The sequence below is a fragment of the Delphinapterus leucas genome, chromosome 6, assembly GCF_059928025.1.
Source record: "Delphinapterus leucas isolate spDelLeu-1000000601 "Yukka" chromosome 6, BTC_Dleu_Yukka2, whole genome shotgun sequence".
Taxonomy (NCBI): domain Eukaryota; kingdom Metazoa; phylum Chordata; class Mammalia; order Artiodactyla; family Monodontidae; genus Delphinapterus; species Delphinapterus leucas.
The window spans coordinates 122,282,262-122,297,667 of NC_143134.1; the positions used below are offsets into that span (position 1 = coordinate 122,282,262).

The following is a 15,406-nucleotide window of genomic DNA, read 5'->3' on the forward strand; positions in this document are numbered from 1 at the left end:
AGGGGCACGGGAAGGGGGCCTAGAATTCCCTGCCAGGGAGTGGGGGCCTGCCTGCCACTGCACCAGCAAAAGAGCCTCATCTGATCCGTCTGAAACCGTTGCCATTCACAGAACTGGGAATAAACCATTTCACTGAACTTGAAAATAAGAGCTTAAAATTCCAGAACCAGATGGCGGCACCTATTGGCAGAGATGGGTACTGCAAGCCAGCCCTATTAGTCATTAAGCTCCCTGCACCCACAAGGTCTGGCTGCACATCCTTGACCTCACGGAATGCTTGTGACCCTGTCCACCCACCTGTGACAGACAAGGAAACGGGCACAGGGAAGGTGCAAAAGTTACCCAGGCACACACCCCAAAACCTGCAGCTGCCCCTAGGCCGAGCAGCCACGGTTCTTTCTACCAGGCCCCTGGGACAACTGGAATGCCCATTTCACCTGGCCCTTGACCACCCCTGCATGAGGAACCCTGAGCCAGCTGGTCCCTGTCCAAGCCCACCCTGCAGGATGCAGGCTAGCGCTGGCCCCTCCCCTTTACTCAGTCCCGAGAAGCACACCTCCGACTTCAGGCGGGGAGGGCAAGGGAAGCAAGATGGACATTACTACATCCGTTTTGCAGACACCTCCACCAGAGAGCACGGGGGGCAACTGCTGGGGCTCTCGATCGGACAGGGGTCCCAACCCCAGCAGCGCGTCCAGAAGCCTGAGGGCCTGGCCACCCTAGGGAAGCAGCCCACTCTTCTCCCCAGCCTCTGGGAACGAGATGGGGGTCTGGGGCCAAGAGGGAGACAGCACTCCGGGATTCTCACAGCTTCCTCACCTCCACCCGCTGCCCGGAAATCTTGGGAGGACTGGGGGGCTCTGAATGGGAGAAGAGGACGGGGTGGGGGACTTCTCGAGGGCTGCTCTCCTTAAGGGGCAGAGTGCAGCCGGGAGCGCCATGGGGCCCAGAGCCTGTCGGGGCCTCTGCTGCGGGCCGGCTACACCTGCGGGGTGTGGGGAGCCGGGCTTCCCGTTCACACAGCTGCAGAAGAGGCTCCCCAGGTCCACGCTGGGCCTATGGGGCCTGAGCTGCTTGATTATTTGTTTGTTTGTTGCTCCCTGGCAGGAAGGGGTGGGAGAGGCAAGAGAAAGCTTTGGCCGGAAGGGAGGAGGGAGGGAAGTGGCTCCTTAGACCGACAGCTACCAGGCTGCACCCCAAAGCTTCTGCAGCCCCTCAATTCTGGGAACCGTGAGGAGGGCAACAACGAGATGGAAGGAAACTGGGCAAGACAGGAGGAGCCGGGTACAGGGGGGCAGGGGGCCTCCGGTAAAAAGGGGGGGGCCAGGGGAAGGGGCACCAGCCTCCAGCCTCTGCGTGTGGCCCGTCTCCCAAATGCAAAGGTCGCGGCCCGGTTCCTGAGCCCAGCCCCCATCCTCTGAGCCCCAGGGTCACGTGTACAGCAACTGCTCCAAACCAGGGACTGTGAGCCCCTGGGAGGGGCCACCCCGGCCAAGACCCACCTCAGCGACCCCCACTCTGGGCCCTTCCTGTTGACACAGAACATCCACAGCAGACACCTTCCTGGGGCCTGGGTGACAATGGGCAGCGGGTATTTTCTGGAGTCCTCTGGAGTCTGGCCAGGAAGGGGACGTTAGGAGGAAAAGGGAAAAATGCCTAAACACCCCCTGCTCGCAGAGAGGCCCCGCCCTGCCCTCCACGTGCACGCAGCCTCTGCCTTTTCCGGGCCTCTATCTGTCCCCACCCACTGATAAACAGTAGATGCGATAAGGCGCTATTCTTGAAGTCATACTTTGGACTCGCAGGGGACTTGTCACCAGCGGTCACCACACGCTTATCTGATCCTGGGCTGCAGGACACCAGGCTCAGGCCCAGACCCCACCCTGGGAGCTGCTGACACCCAGCTCTCCCCACCCAAGGGGGCGCACGGGGCCTCGGAGGGAGGGGCAAAACCCAACTGCCGACTCCTCCCCCCCCCCACCGCCGCCCAAGAACCCGGGCCTCGCCAGGCCTGAACCCAGCACCTCACACCGCTTTACACCCTCCATGCCCCTGGGGACCAGCAGTAATCCGTGAGACTCAGGACTCCACGGAAGGAGACCATGGCCCGGGAGCTCACAGGGACCTCCAACAAGAGACAGGCCCCCGTCCAGGCAGGAGGACATCCCAGCAGCCCCAACACAGGCAAAGGGACTTCAAAGAGCTAGCAGATTCAGTTCAGGAAGGCTTGCGTGGAAGAGGTGATGGACAGATCTCTCCCTTGGCACAAAAAGCGTTTTAGGCCAACTGACTCTAAAATGCAAATACCTGGAGGCCAGATAGGGAAGCCACGGAGCAGAGATGGAATGCCCTGGAATGCTCGGTGCCCAGAGCAGGAGAGCAGTAAACCCCTGGGCCCCCAGAGTATATGGGTGTGAAAAGTTACATTCAGTAAAGTTAAAATAAAGAATGTTCTCACGGTAACTGACAAGGGCACAGGCTGCTCCTTGAGGTAGTGAGTTCCCCGTCACAGCTGTATGCAAGCAGAAACTACAGCCACCACTCAGGAGTGGCCAACCAGGTGGGCCCTGAGGTCCCTCTGAGAGAGGGAAGGGACATTCCCCGCCCCCCCACCCCCCGCCAACAGTCCTGAACTGCACGGGCTCCCTCCAGAATGCCCGCCAGGACCCTCCTGCCCCCCCGCCCCACCCCGGAACCCCCAGCAGGAAGCGGGGGAACCCCCACCAACTCCTTTCTGGTCTCTGCCAGACAGCCTGGGAAGGCGGGGGAGGTGGCAGGAAATACCAACCCCGCTGAGGCTGCCCGGCTGGGGCGGGGGTGAGCCCCTGGATCTCCAGCCCCTCTTCGGGAGCCAGGGAACCCCCGACTCTCAGAAAGGGGAGCTCAGGGCTCCTCCGCGGCCCTTCTGAACCTACAGGGCCGATCAGGGCAGGGTCCGGGCGGGCCACAGACTGGGGTCGAGAGCCCAGCCAAGCAGGAAGCCCAGCAGAGGGAGGGGAGGGACAGGCAGTCCAACCGAAGGAGCACGGGAAGGAGTCCCGTGGGGCTGGAGTGAGCGGGAACTTCAGAGGGGGCCGTGCAGGACAGCACGGAGGTGGGAGAGGGGGCCAGGAGGGGAGAGGGGCACAAAGGGGGGAGGGGAGCCCCGAGGGTGCCAGCTCCCTACCCTGACAAGAATGAACACAAATCCGCTCCCCCCCCCCACCGCCCCGAACCAAAACCCCACCACGGGGGTGCTGGAGAGCCCTCGGGAGCTTTCTGGGACGCCTGCCTCCAGACCCCACCTTCCGGAAGGACTGCTTCCCCTGCCGCCCAGGGGAGGGAGAAGTGGCAGCCCGCTGGGGACTGTGGTGGCACCGTGGCGGTCGGGGTTTGGGGGAAGCTCGGGGTGGTTGGTGCAGGGGAGGGTGGGGCAGGAGGCGTCCACAGGCTCCATGGGGTGAGGGGCCTTCAGGAACTGCGGCGGCAGGGGGTGGGGGACAGACGTGCCCCCGACAGGGGTGTGCCAGCCCTGGTGGGGAAACGCCCACCACTCAGGTTCCTCTTCTGTAAAATGGGTACGCCGACAGCAAAAGCTGCTGTGACAACCCACAGGATGGGCCCCACGAGCCCTTGCAGGGTAGGGCTCCAGCGCAGGCCATGTGCCTGCAGGGGGTGGACCTACCACCTCCAACCCCAGGGGGCATGGCCAGCTCACTGCCTCTGGCCCAGTGTCAGTTTACAGCTCAGGTGGCCTAGCCTGAAATTTCAGCTCCTCTGGGGTCGCCCTGCCCTCTCCCCAACGAATGCCCCCAGCCCCAAATCTCAGCCCCCGCTGAGGACACAGGTCAGCTCAGCCCTTACACACGATCAGGAGAAACTCCCGCCTGCCTCCGGCTCTCCCCCAAGAGCCTGGGGCCTCAGAACAGGGTCAGATAGGGAGCCCACCGGGCAGGCAGCCTCAGGGGCGCCTACGGAGAAGCCCCCAATGGGCCAGGAGGGACCCAGGCCCAGCAATCCGTCGGCCTGCAGGGACCATTACTCAGGTCCCAGCTCCACACCAGAGCCCAGGGTGGCGCAGACCTGCCCAGACCCCAGGGGAGAGAGGAGGAGGGGCAGGGTGAACCAAGGCATGCACCTCCTTCACCCCACACCCCACCGCTCACAGACGCCCACTGGTCACCCGACAGGGGCTCCACCCCCTCCCCAGGCCGCATGGACAGCAGCAGCTGGCCTCTCCCAAGTACTGCTTCCTGGCACCGCCCTACCCAGCCCTCCGTGACACAGGCGGGGATGCCCGAGGGGAAGGGGGCAGGAGGGGGCAGGCAGAGTGGACGCCGAGGAACAGGCAGGACACTGCTGGGTGAGGGACAGTCACCACATCTCCAGCAACCTCAGGGCTGCTCGGGAGCCCAGAGTGACTGGGGGCTGCAGGCCCGGTGGACAGAGGCTCCACCACCATCATCACCACCTGAGGGACCCCTTGCCCTGCTCCCTGCACAGACAAAAGGCTGAAGCCCTAAGAGGCGGATGGTGACGCTGAATGGCTTTTGCCACAGGTGACAAACGGACGATGTTTCGGGCTCTGATGGCCGTCCTGAGCCGGCCAGGGCTGGTGAGGGGCGGAAGGAGGAACGGGCAGTGGCGGCAGCCGCCCTCACCCAGCACACTCGTACAGCCTGGGGGCACCGTGACCGGGCCGCTGTCAGGGAAGTGGGGAGCACAGCCGGGAGGAAAGGGGGGGCCAGGAGGGGCTCCGTGTGACCAGCCAGCCAGTGCCTGGGCCTGAAAGGTCCAGGAGAGAGCTGAGGGGTAATGGTACCAACGCACTGGGGTGCTAGGGCCAGGGTCTTGGCAGGAGGCTGCCCCCCCACGCCCACCCTCCAGAAGCTCACGGTCCAAGAGGGCTGCGGCCACAGCCCTCACACGAGGCCCAGCTCGACGGTCAACCAACGTGTCTCCACCACTTTCCCCCGATTCCTGCGGTGGGCGCTACCACCACCCACCAGGCCAGTGGCACCCAGGCAGATGTCCGAGGGGGGTGCTACCTGGCGGTACCCTAGGCGCTGAGCTGCACCTGGGGTAGCACCGCTCCAACCACCACGGTACAGAGGAGGGATCTGAGTCCCAGAGCCGCGTCCACTACCTAACTGTCCGCAGCTTACGGAAGCACGCTCGGGGAGAGGGGCCTGGGGGGTGCAGGGAACACCCTGGCCGGACCCCCAGGAGGTTGGGGCCGGACTCCTCCGGCCCAGCTCCCTGGCTGCGTCACGCCCCTCTTCGCCAGGCCACGCGGCGCGCGCCTGGTGCTACAGGAAGAAGCCGCTCACAGCTTCAGGGTGACGGGGACCAGGGCCTGCTACTGGGACACCTCCCTCCTGGCTCCATCCTGCACCCTACACAAATGCCCCAAAGGCTGGTTCAGGAAAGGTCAACTCCCCACCTTCCCCGCCCCCTTCCCCATGACTGTAGGGCCTCCTGGACCTCGGGGCACGGCCGGTTTTTCAGGAGAAGCCAGGTGGCCACAGGCAGAGCCAGTCCCTGGCAGTCCTGTCCCCAGAGGCCTTGGGAAGCTTGGGGGTTGGGGGGGGTGTTCACGGTCAGGACTGGCAATGACAGCTGTGCCAACGTGACTCTGAGACCCAACCCAGCGCCGGGCTGCCACTCGGGTGCTGTTCCTCCATCCAACCAGCAGGGTGACCACCCCAGGGTGCAGGCCACAGAGCCACCACCTGGGGCCCCCAAACACGAGGCCGGTCATTTTAGGAGAACTCCAAGGCGTCTGACTTTAAGGGGAGGTTTCCCCACTCTCCCCGCCCCAGAGGCGGCTGTGGGCCAAGCGTTCACTAGCCTCACTGACTGGACCACCACCCAACCCAGGGTCCCAGAGGTGCGAAAGGCCAGCCCAGCTGGCACCAAGGAAGGAGTCGGGAGAACACGGTTGACAGGCAGTGCCCGGCTCAGCCCCATCCAGCAACACTCCCTCCAGCTGGTTCCAGAAAGGAGCCCCCCCCCCCACAGGAGGGCTGCCAGGTGGAGGCAGCACAGGGCCACCCGCCCAGAAAGATGCCAAGGGACAGAGAGAGAGTCCCCAGAGCTGGTTTCCAACCCCGTGGCCGGAGGCCCTCGGCAGGCCAGCCTGCACCCCTGCAGGGCCGTCCCCTCCCCCGGGCATGGCAGGCAGACGACCCCGATCCACCGCTGGACCACTGGGCCATGCCTCCTGTTCAGTGGCCTAACACGGGGTGCCCGGGGGAGAGGCTGGGGAGGGGCAGCAGCCGACCCCCAGGCCTGCTGGAATCCCCAGGGGGGAAGCACAGGCACAGAAAGGGGGGAGGGACAAGAAGGACGGGGCCACAGAGCAGCTGGGGAGCCAGCGGCAAGTGAACCTGCGTGTGATGCCGCGAGCACCGCGGCCTCTGCAAAATGGAGATCCCCAAACCCACGGCCTGCTGGCGGCCCCATGGCTTGGGAACCCCCCCCCCCCCCGCCCTGACCCCGCAGTGAAATCAGAGGCTCCAGAACACAGAGCTAGAGTCTAACAAGCAGCTCCTGTGTGGCTGCCCCGAGCCAGCGTTGATCACAGGGGCTCCGAAAAGCCTGGGGACGTGGGCATGGCTCCGTCCCACCTGCAGAGGAGGAAGGGGCTCAGGGAGGGAGGGGCACTCCCCAAGCCAGAGCCGGAGTCAGCGGCCGGGGACCAGGACCCAGCTCTCCACCCTGATACTCCCAACACACTTCACTCTCACACAGAGCCCCCGCAGCCAGCCTGGGTGGCCGGCAGAGCTCCAGGCCGGACCCGGTGCCAGCAGGCACGCCCACCGTGGGGTCGAAGGGCACGGGGAGCTGGGAGCACGCTCACCTCTCCGGGGTCGGGCAGGGGCTCCCGGGTGCCGCAGCCTCCTGTCCAGGCAGCACCCCTGAACCGTCCCCAGCACCTCCAGGGCGCCGGCCCAGATGGCGGGTGGGGGGGCGCGGAGAGGGGGGGAAATTCCTGATGAAACCCCGCCTGCTCGACGGCAGCCTGGGTGGTGGGGGGCCCCGAGCCCGTGGGCTGGCTGAGGCAGTTTCTCTTCAACAGGAAAAGAATGACGCTTGTTTCATTTTGAGCCGCGTCGCTCCGGCTGGCTCAGGGGCCCGCGGCCCGGCTCTGTCGTGGAACGCCTGTGCTTTCCACCCCCACTACAGCTGTTTTTCTCTCTAACTTTCTCGCAGCCCCTGCCGGCGTCGGGAACATGTTTGCAGACACTCAGGCCCAAGTTCGCCGGTGTCCCATCCACCTGTGCTGGAGTCGGGGGGCTCCGTGCCAGGTGGCCAACCTGTCCCAGTAGTGTGGAGCGGTCAGGGAGAGATCAGGGCCCGCCTCCTCTGGGCCCGGCGTGGGCTGGCCTCTCCCGGGGCGTCCCCAATCCTCCCACTGCCCTCCGAGCATCGCCACTTCTCGGATGTGGGCACGGATGCTTGGCACCTCCAGCGTGTGGTAGCCCAGGGCTGCACAATGGGCGGGGCCGGGCCAAGCCGGAGACCCTGGAGGGCAGAGCGCCAGCCCAGCTCCCGAGCGGCTCACGCACGGCAGGCTCTCGGAGACCCCGACTGCTGCGTGCTGAGAGCCCGGCCCCTCAGCGTCCTGCCCTGAGCAGAGGCTGACCCACACCGCGCTGGCTCAGCCAGGTCGCCAGGCTGGTGCCGTCGTGGGCGGAGGCACAGATGGCAGGGGCTCTGCAGACAGCAGACAGGACCTCACCCATGAGACAGACCGAGAACGGGACATCCGCCTGCTGGAGCGGGGCTTCCCCATCTCGGCCGCAGGAGGGGCACCTCCCACTCGGACCAGCACAGCAGCCCCAATCCCACCACTCCTGCAGCAGGGCCTGCAGCCTAGCCGGCTCTCCCCTGCTCTGGAGAGGCCCCCTCCTTCAAAGGGCAGCCTCCGGGGGCGGGGCGGGGCGGGGGGACCAGCCTCTGAACCCCCTTGGGCCGTGTCGCCACTGTGCGGGTTCAGCTGGGGGCCCACGGGGCTGGCAGGATTGGTTCCCAAGCTGAGATGCGACTCTGCTACCCCTTGGGGACCTGCTGTGTGACAGGGTCTACCCTTCATCCCCGCCCCCAGGCCCCCAGCAAGTGCAGGGACAGGAGAGTGGGTTCGACTCTGCACCAGGAAACGGAGGCCCAGGAGGCCCTAGAACCTCCACCCCCGTCCTCACAAAGCACTGAACCGCGTCCCCAGATCTCCGACCTAAGGCCTCATTCCTGACACACCTTGCCGGGGCGGAGCGGCCAGGAGGCTGAGAACCTTCTCATCCCACAACAGGCGCTTTTCAGGGGCTGCTACAGCAGCAGAGGGGACAAGCCAGCTGACCCCGCAGACGCGAGGGTGGACGTGTAACAGGCAGCATCCGTGCCCCATGACCCCCTGCCCTGAGAACCCAGATGGGGCCTCAGCAAGCACCCATGGCAGCACCCAGCCCGGCCACCCAGCCCACAGGGCCTCCAGGCGGGAGGGGGATGGACAGACTGACAGTTGGAAAGTCTCTCCCTGGGCCCGGATGACCATGACCTCCGTCCGCACAGCACCACCCCCCGGGAGTGACCCACCAGCCCCTTCGTACAGACGAGAGCCTCAGGTGGCCAAGCTCAGATCTGGCTGTGGCCAGGACCCAGCCACTGGCTCTGCGTGCCCTTCCCATGGCCGCCCCCTGCACTGGTCACTTGGCAGTATGGCCACCGTCCACTCAGTCACCACCAGAACCTTCCATGGCTCCCCACCACAGGCCCCAAACTCCAAAGCCCGCCCCCCACCTTGTTCCGGCCACCTGGGGCCGGGGCCTCTGCCCTTGCACCGCCGCCTCAGTGTCCCTTCCAGGCCCTCTCGGCTTCACCAACGACCACAAGCAACCCCCGGGGGGGCCGAGGTCAGGGTCAATGCGGGGAGGGAATCTGGGAAAGTATGTTTCCACTGCTGGCTCCTGCCCTTGGGAATATATCTGCCGACAGCTTCCAGCGACTGTGAACCACGTGCGGTTTTGAACACAGGATGGGGGCTGGGGGCTGCCCACCGCGCAACCAGCCAGGTGACCGACACGTGCTCCCAGCGGCAGGGCCGTGTTGAGGGGCCTCAGTGACCAGACCTGTGCCCAGGGGTGCTGGAGCTCGGTGAGGCCCAGCTTGGAGGGATGGGGCAACACCAAGGCCTAGGGGGACACACCAGGCAGGCAGCAGCCTCCAGCTCTCATGGCTGCCGGAGGGAGGGGGGTGCCCCTCAGCACCTGACAAGGAGAAGCGGGGACCCAGAACCATGCCTTCCAAAGCTCCAAACCCACCCCGATTCCCCAAACCCGCACGCAGTCCACAGAGCTGCCTGGGAAGCAGGGCTCAGTCCCTCCTGGGAACATACAGCCCGCTGGACGTCTGGGGAGCCCTTAGCACCTGGCCCCGCGAGTGATCAGCTGTCACCTGCATCGTCAGAGAGAGGACAGTAAAGTACCACCTCACTCTGTCAGAGGCCTCGAGTGCAACACCCACGCCTACCCAGACCCAGGAGGGCTGCAGATCCAGGCACGGGAAGACCCCAGGTACTAAGAAAGCCAAATGCACGCGAAACAGCAACTCCAGAAACTAAAAGACTTCACGCGTTTGGCTCAAGGAGACGCCCTTGCTCAGAGCCTATTGACTCAATGTTACCCACTACGCTAACAGGCCTCTTTGGATGATTTCCCAGAGAAGGACAAGTGGAAAAAGCGAAAAGTGGTAGCAAGAGATGCTATAGGTGGGAGACAATGGGAAAAAAAAAAATCAACCCACCATCTATCAGCCAAGTAGGTGCATGCTCCACGCAGAGAAACCCAAAAATACCCTGCTCTCATTTCCTGTGTGTGGCCAGAATAACGGTCCCAATCCCCTGCAGGGAGACAGGCAGCATGCCCGGCAGGACACTCAGAACACCCAGCCCAGCCACCAAATGCCCACGATGACCCCTCGTCACACTCCCATGGGTTGCAACAACCAAAATGCGCCCCTCGTACACATACGCAGCTTCCAGTTGAGAACTCTGGAAAGAAGTCAACACGTTCCCCACTCTCCCTACGAGCACAGAGCCTGGCCTAACAGCCCGGGATGTTTTCTGTATGAACGTAATTTTAGATGATTTTAAATGTTCTGTCACGTCAAGAGACGAACTGACCTGGAAAATTCTCTTTCCTGCGCTCAGTTTACAGACAAGGAAACCAAAACCAAGGGCTGAAGAGGCCTGTCCAGGGCCCCGTGTGTGGGGGTGCTCAGTCCTTGCCCTCGAGGAAGAGCTGCCGGAGGGGTGTGAACGCAGACCCCCACTCACGCCTCCGGAACAGGAAGGCACAGCCCCCAGTCCAAAACACATGCCACAGAGCTCTTTGCTGCAGGAAGACGGGGCCTGTGAGGAACCTCGGGCTCAGAGACTCAGACCTGGAGTGAGCCTTCGCGGTCACTCAGGGAGGATGGGAGACACCGAGCCCAGAGACGCCCAGGGCCGGCCCCAGGACACAAGCACACCCTGAGTGCCCGTCCCTGAAATCCTGACCGAGCAGAACGTGGGCAAGGCTTGTAAAGGGCAAGGTAGGGTGGGCAGCCCCCCAGTCAAGACGGCCCAGCGCCCCCGGCTGCAGTGTTCTCTCGTTTTGGGTCCCAACTCCAACACCAAGTGGTTCCCGGAGATGGCCCAGTGCAGCCTTGCCGGGCGTCCACACCTTCCACACGGCGTGAGGAAGGCCAGGTCACGGCCCCCTCCAGGGAGATGCAGGCGAGGCACCCGAGACGTGGGGGGCTGAACGTTCACAAATCACAAAAGGCCTTTAAAACGCCTGGAAGAGCCAGGTGGTCCCGGCTCCCACCCCGGTTGCCACATCTTGCTGGAGGCCCTCCCCTGAACCTCCGCGTGGCCCTGGGAAAGTAACTTCACGTCTCTGGGCCTCGGCTTCCCCCAGAACCTGGGCACAGGGGAGCACGTCATCCTAGGGGCGTCGGTGAAGGGTCAGTGAGTGACCCACACGAGCCCCGGCTCAGGGTGAGCATGAAGAAATGGAGCTCCTTGTAACCCAACGAAGGGAAGCGGCCCGTGAGCCGGGCCAGGAGGGGAATCAGGTGTCGGCCCCCCATAAGCACGATGGGGGAGACCGGGACCCGCTGGGATTCCAGCCTCTGGCCTCCCTGCAGGCCTCCTCCCTGACAAACCCCTCACCACAGGAGCCGGAGTCAAGACCCAGGGGCGAGCCGGGTCCAGGGCCATCTGTCCATCCCGGGCCGGCTCCGGGCAGCCCAAGCCCCGTGCGGCCTCATCACAGGGTGCCTGTGGCTCCCAGAGCGGACGTTTCCCACACCAGACCCAGGAGGATGGTCCAGGTCCACCACACCCTCCAACCAGACAAGTCCCCGCCATCCCCAGCCTCAGTTTCCTCATCTGAAAAGCCAGACCCCAAGAGGCCCTCCAGGGAGCCTCAAGGCAAGGAGAGGAAAAGAGCCAGCCCCTTTCCCTTCCCCACCCAAAAACCCGTTGGCCCAGACACCCAGGGCAGGCCAGAGCCCAGCAGCCCCGGCCTCGGGCCGGGGGCAAGAATCGGGACCCCGACCAGATGCGTCGAGCACAGCCGGGCACCTCACGTGCGCTGGGCAGCCGTGACTGGCCCTAGACAGGCACACTCTGTGCAGACACCCAGCACCGGCCCGGCTCTCCCCACCTGTCCCCCGCATCCCCCCGCCCCGGCGCGGTCACCACGAGCACCGCACCCTACAGACAAGACACAGGCACCTCCCAGGCCATACCGCCCCCAGTGCCCCCCAAGCCCAGCCCTCACCTGCCGGCCACCTGAGGTCGCCCGCCCGCCAGGCCAGGCCACCTCCCGAAAGGCCAGAAGGTGCAGCCTCATGGCCAGGGCGGGCGAGAGGTCCCCCCACGGGGGCGGCCCCATCAGCCCCCGGCCCGCCGGCTCAGGGTCCCACGGCCTCTGGCGATGCTGCACGGTGGACGAGCAAAGCAGCAGAAGCCGGTGAGGAAGGAGGCCCGGGAGGGCCAGCGTCTCCGCCAGGCAGCTGGGAATCCACCGGAACTGCTGAGTTCCCCTTTCCCAGGGCCGCCCGGCCCACCACCCTCACCCAGACACCTGTGACCACAGGCGGCTCCCGCTGGCCGAAGCCAAGTGCTTCTCAGAGGAGAACAGGGACCCCAGCCTCGTTTCCTCCACCTGAGAGCAGTCTCAGCCTTCAGACGACGCGGCGCATGGGACCCTCGCCCAGCCAGGGGCCCAGAAGAGGGAGAGGGCAAGGCCCAGACCGGAGTTCAAATCCACTCCTCCACTGCCAGCTGCGTGGCCGTGGGCAAGTCAGGAGACCTGGCCGAGCCCACTTCCCCAGCTGCAGGCTGGCGTGAGGGCGCGGGGATGGGGCACGACAGCTCCCCGACGCGCTGCCAGCCGGCACACCCAGTCACGCTCATTCGCCCATTATGTGCGGGCCTGGCGGGGGTGGGGGGTGGGCTGGAAGAAGCCCAAGCAGCACTCGTGGGGGCCACAGACCCCCGCCCACCCTCAGGTCCCCACCACGCCTCCCCCTGCTCCCCGACAGGAGCATCCTGTACCCTGACGCGCCAGCAGCGAAGGTCCTGCGGGAGGGACGACGGCGCAGGCGCAGGCCGAGCAGGGGAGAGGCGGCGGTGCAGCAGGGCCTTGACAGCCGCTGGGAGCCCCCCAGCCCGGGAAGCAGGGCCTGGACAGGACTAGACAAGCCCCGGGTGGGGGCTCGGCCTCAGAGCGGGTGTGCAGGAAGTACGGAAGGAAGGAAGGCTTCGTGGCCCCCGGCCACCCTCCAGCCACACAACGGGGTCATTCTCCCGGGGCACAGAATGCCTTTTGTAGCCCATCAGCCAGCAGCCCAGCCCAGGGCCGGCGGTGGAAGTGAGGGTGCGGGGGGCTATATCACACGGCCTTCAGCCCCGCTGCGCTCTGGCAGGCAAGTGGGGCATCCTCAGTCCCTGCCCCCCGGAGGCCTAAGGTCCAACCAACACTGTCCACATCAGGCTGCAGGGGCCGAGGCTGCCTGCACACGGCCTGCTCTGTGGCAGCTGGCGGCCAGGCCGGCCCCGGACAGAAGGCAGGCGGTGCCCTCACTTGAGCACATGGAAACCCTGCTGCCCACTCCAGGCCTGGCACTGGCCGTGGGGCAGGGTCGGGGCCCAGGCGGCCTCGCTCGTCCAGCAGGACTCCTACAGAAGGACCAGGGACTCCCGCCCACGCTGACCCGGCTGCCGGCCCAGCAGCAGCCCCCCTCCCCTGCCCCCCAGGCGTCTCCAGCGCACCCCACCATCATGCACCCATCCGCTCGCACGGCGCTCTCCACCTGAGACCCAACTTGCTGTGGGACCCGGGCAGGTCCCTTCCCTCCAGGGGGCCCACCACCCACCCCGCCCTGACCATGGAGGTCCACACTCACCGGAACCCACTAAAGTTTGGGGATCAAGGATGAAGAGGGAAATCCCCAGGGGTCACACTGCAGAGTGGCGGGTCCAGGACGCCCAGCTCCAGGGACGGAGATGGGACATCCTTTCCCATGTTATTTGTCTCAGGTTTCTGCCGTGTGCACGTGTGGTTTTCACGGTAATGACATAAACAGCCTCTGCGGAGGCCTGATTTTAGCAAGAGCCTGGCCAGACGGTCCCGAGGCTGCTGCCGCCCTCCTCCGTATTGGCCGGGATTCCTCATTCACTCCTCTTCACAGCTCCGGGCTCCCTGCTTGCCTGGTTCAGGGCCCGGGACCACACCTGGCTAAGCTCACCCGATGGATGGGGGCGTGGCGAGGGCCGGCCTGCAGCGAGGATCACAGCCCAGCCCCAGTCACAGATGCAAGCCACGCCCACTCAGCTGTGGCTGGTGGTGAGCCGTGACCCCCAGCTCCTCCTCGGATGGGGAGGTGCCTGTGAGGTCCTCTGGACCCTAGCCCCACTGACTCAGTTCACTTGCGCCCAACGAGCCTCACCACTTGAGCGCTACCGCACCAGGGCAGGAAAGGTGCTCAGCCCCACAGGTGGCAGGCGGGGTCACCTCTCGAGTCAACAGAGACTTAATCCTGCCTCAGCAGCCAGTGCTGGGCCCAGGGCGCATCCTGGCCAGCAGCTGGCTCCCAGCCCACCACGCCCCCTCAGCCTCAGGCCCCCCGAACACCACCCCATGCCCGGACGGTGCCACCTCCTGTGCCGGCGCATCACTGGCAGGAAGACCCAACCTCGGCGCCCTCAGAGAGAGTGCAGCTGACCAGGCGCTGGGCCTGTCCCACCAGCTGGGTGGCCTCAGGGGTGACGACGCAACCTGGGCACGTGACCCACCTGTGTGGTGACAACTGGGGGTCCCCTCGCAGGACTGGGTGCTCAGATGCCCCAAGCCCTGCCACCCCGGCCTGCGTGTGCGTACACGAGCCACATCCACGTGGGCCCCGAGGCCCGGAAGTCTGCGCTGGGCACTGCCAGGTGCCTCCTGCCCCCCGGGGGTCTCACCAGCCAGGCCCTGCCCTGGGCTGGCCCAGCCAAAGGCGCTCAGACACTTAGCGAGTGCCCAGAACGCGCTAGGCGCTGAGCAGAATCCCAAGCAGCAACACGTGCTGCCTCCGGGTGGGCAGAAAAGGGGGGCCCGGGGGGGGCCCGGGGGGGGGGGCCCGGGGGGCTGAAGCAGCTCACACGCGCATCTCTTCCCGACCAGCGTTCAGCGACATCACGTCAGTGGCTTCAGGCTGGCCACGGCGGGAGTGTCTACCCCACAGAAAGTAGAGAAAAACCACAGATCACACCCCCCGCCCCCCGGGCCACAGGGCTGCCCCTCTCCCAGCCCCAGCTTCCCCCCAGATGTAACAAGGGGGTCGGCATGCGGCCTGAAAGGTCCCTCCCCTCGCCCCCAGCACCTCTCCATCCCAGAGACCTACTGTTCCTTCCAAGCACAGGGGCCCTGGTCCAGACCCCGCTTCTGGGCCTCCTGGACAGTCTGGCAACACCCAAGATGTTGGCCCCGGGGTTGCCCCTGGCAGACGGGCTCTGGGGCAGCCTGTCTCTCCCTCCAGCTGTCCTAGACCTGCCTCAGTGACTACCTCCTGGCCCACCAGGCCCCGCTGCAGCCCCCTGCCTTCCCCAGGCCTCACCCTCGCAGTCAAGGCACTGGAGGCTGGAGCCCAGGCCCTAGCCAGCAGCCCCGGAGCCCAGGCGAAAACAAACACACACACACACACACACACACACACCACCCAACCCTCAGCTTCCTTCCTCCCCAAGGCCGGCACGAGAGAACAGCAAGCAGGGGCCGGGGGTGGGCGGAGGCACCAGCCCACATGGCTACGTTGAGCCCCCGGCGCTGCCCCCTGGCTCAGCCAGCGGCCCCCTCCCTCTCGCTCACATCCTGGTGGGGTGGGGGGCGGGGGGGGG

At 65.5% G+C, this 15,406-nt stretch overlaps 1 protein-coding gene across 6 annotated transcripts in view; it reads right to left on the reverse strand.

Annotated features, from left to right (window-relative positions):
• RXRA (retinoid X receptor alpha) overlaps positions 1-15,406 on the reverse strand; it is a 99,917-nt gene that overhangs the window by 30,410 nt on the left and 54,101 nt on the right. For 2 of the 6 annotated variants that reach the window (XM_089913954.1, XM_089913953.1), the window contains exon 2: positions 1,503-1,615. The exons of the other annotated variants lie outside the window; for them this stretch is intronic. The gene's annotated coding sequence lies outside the window, so the exon portion shown is untranslated. The remainder of the gene's footprint in view (positions 1-1,502; positions 1,616-15,406) is intronic. 6 annotated transcript variants of the gene reach the window in all.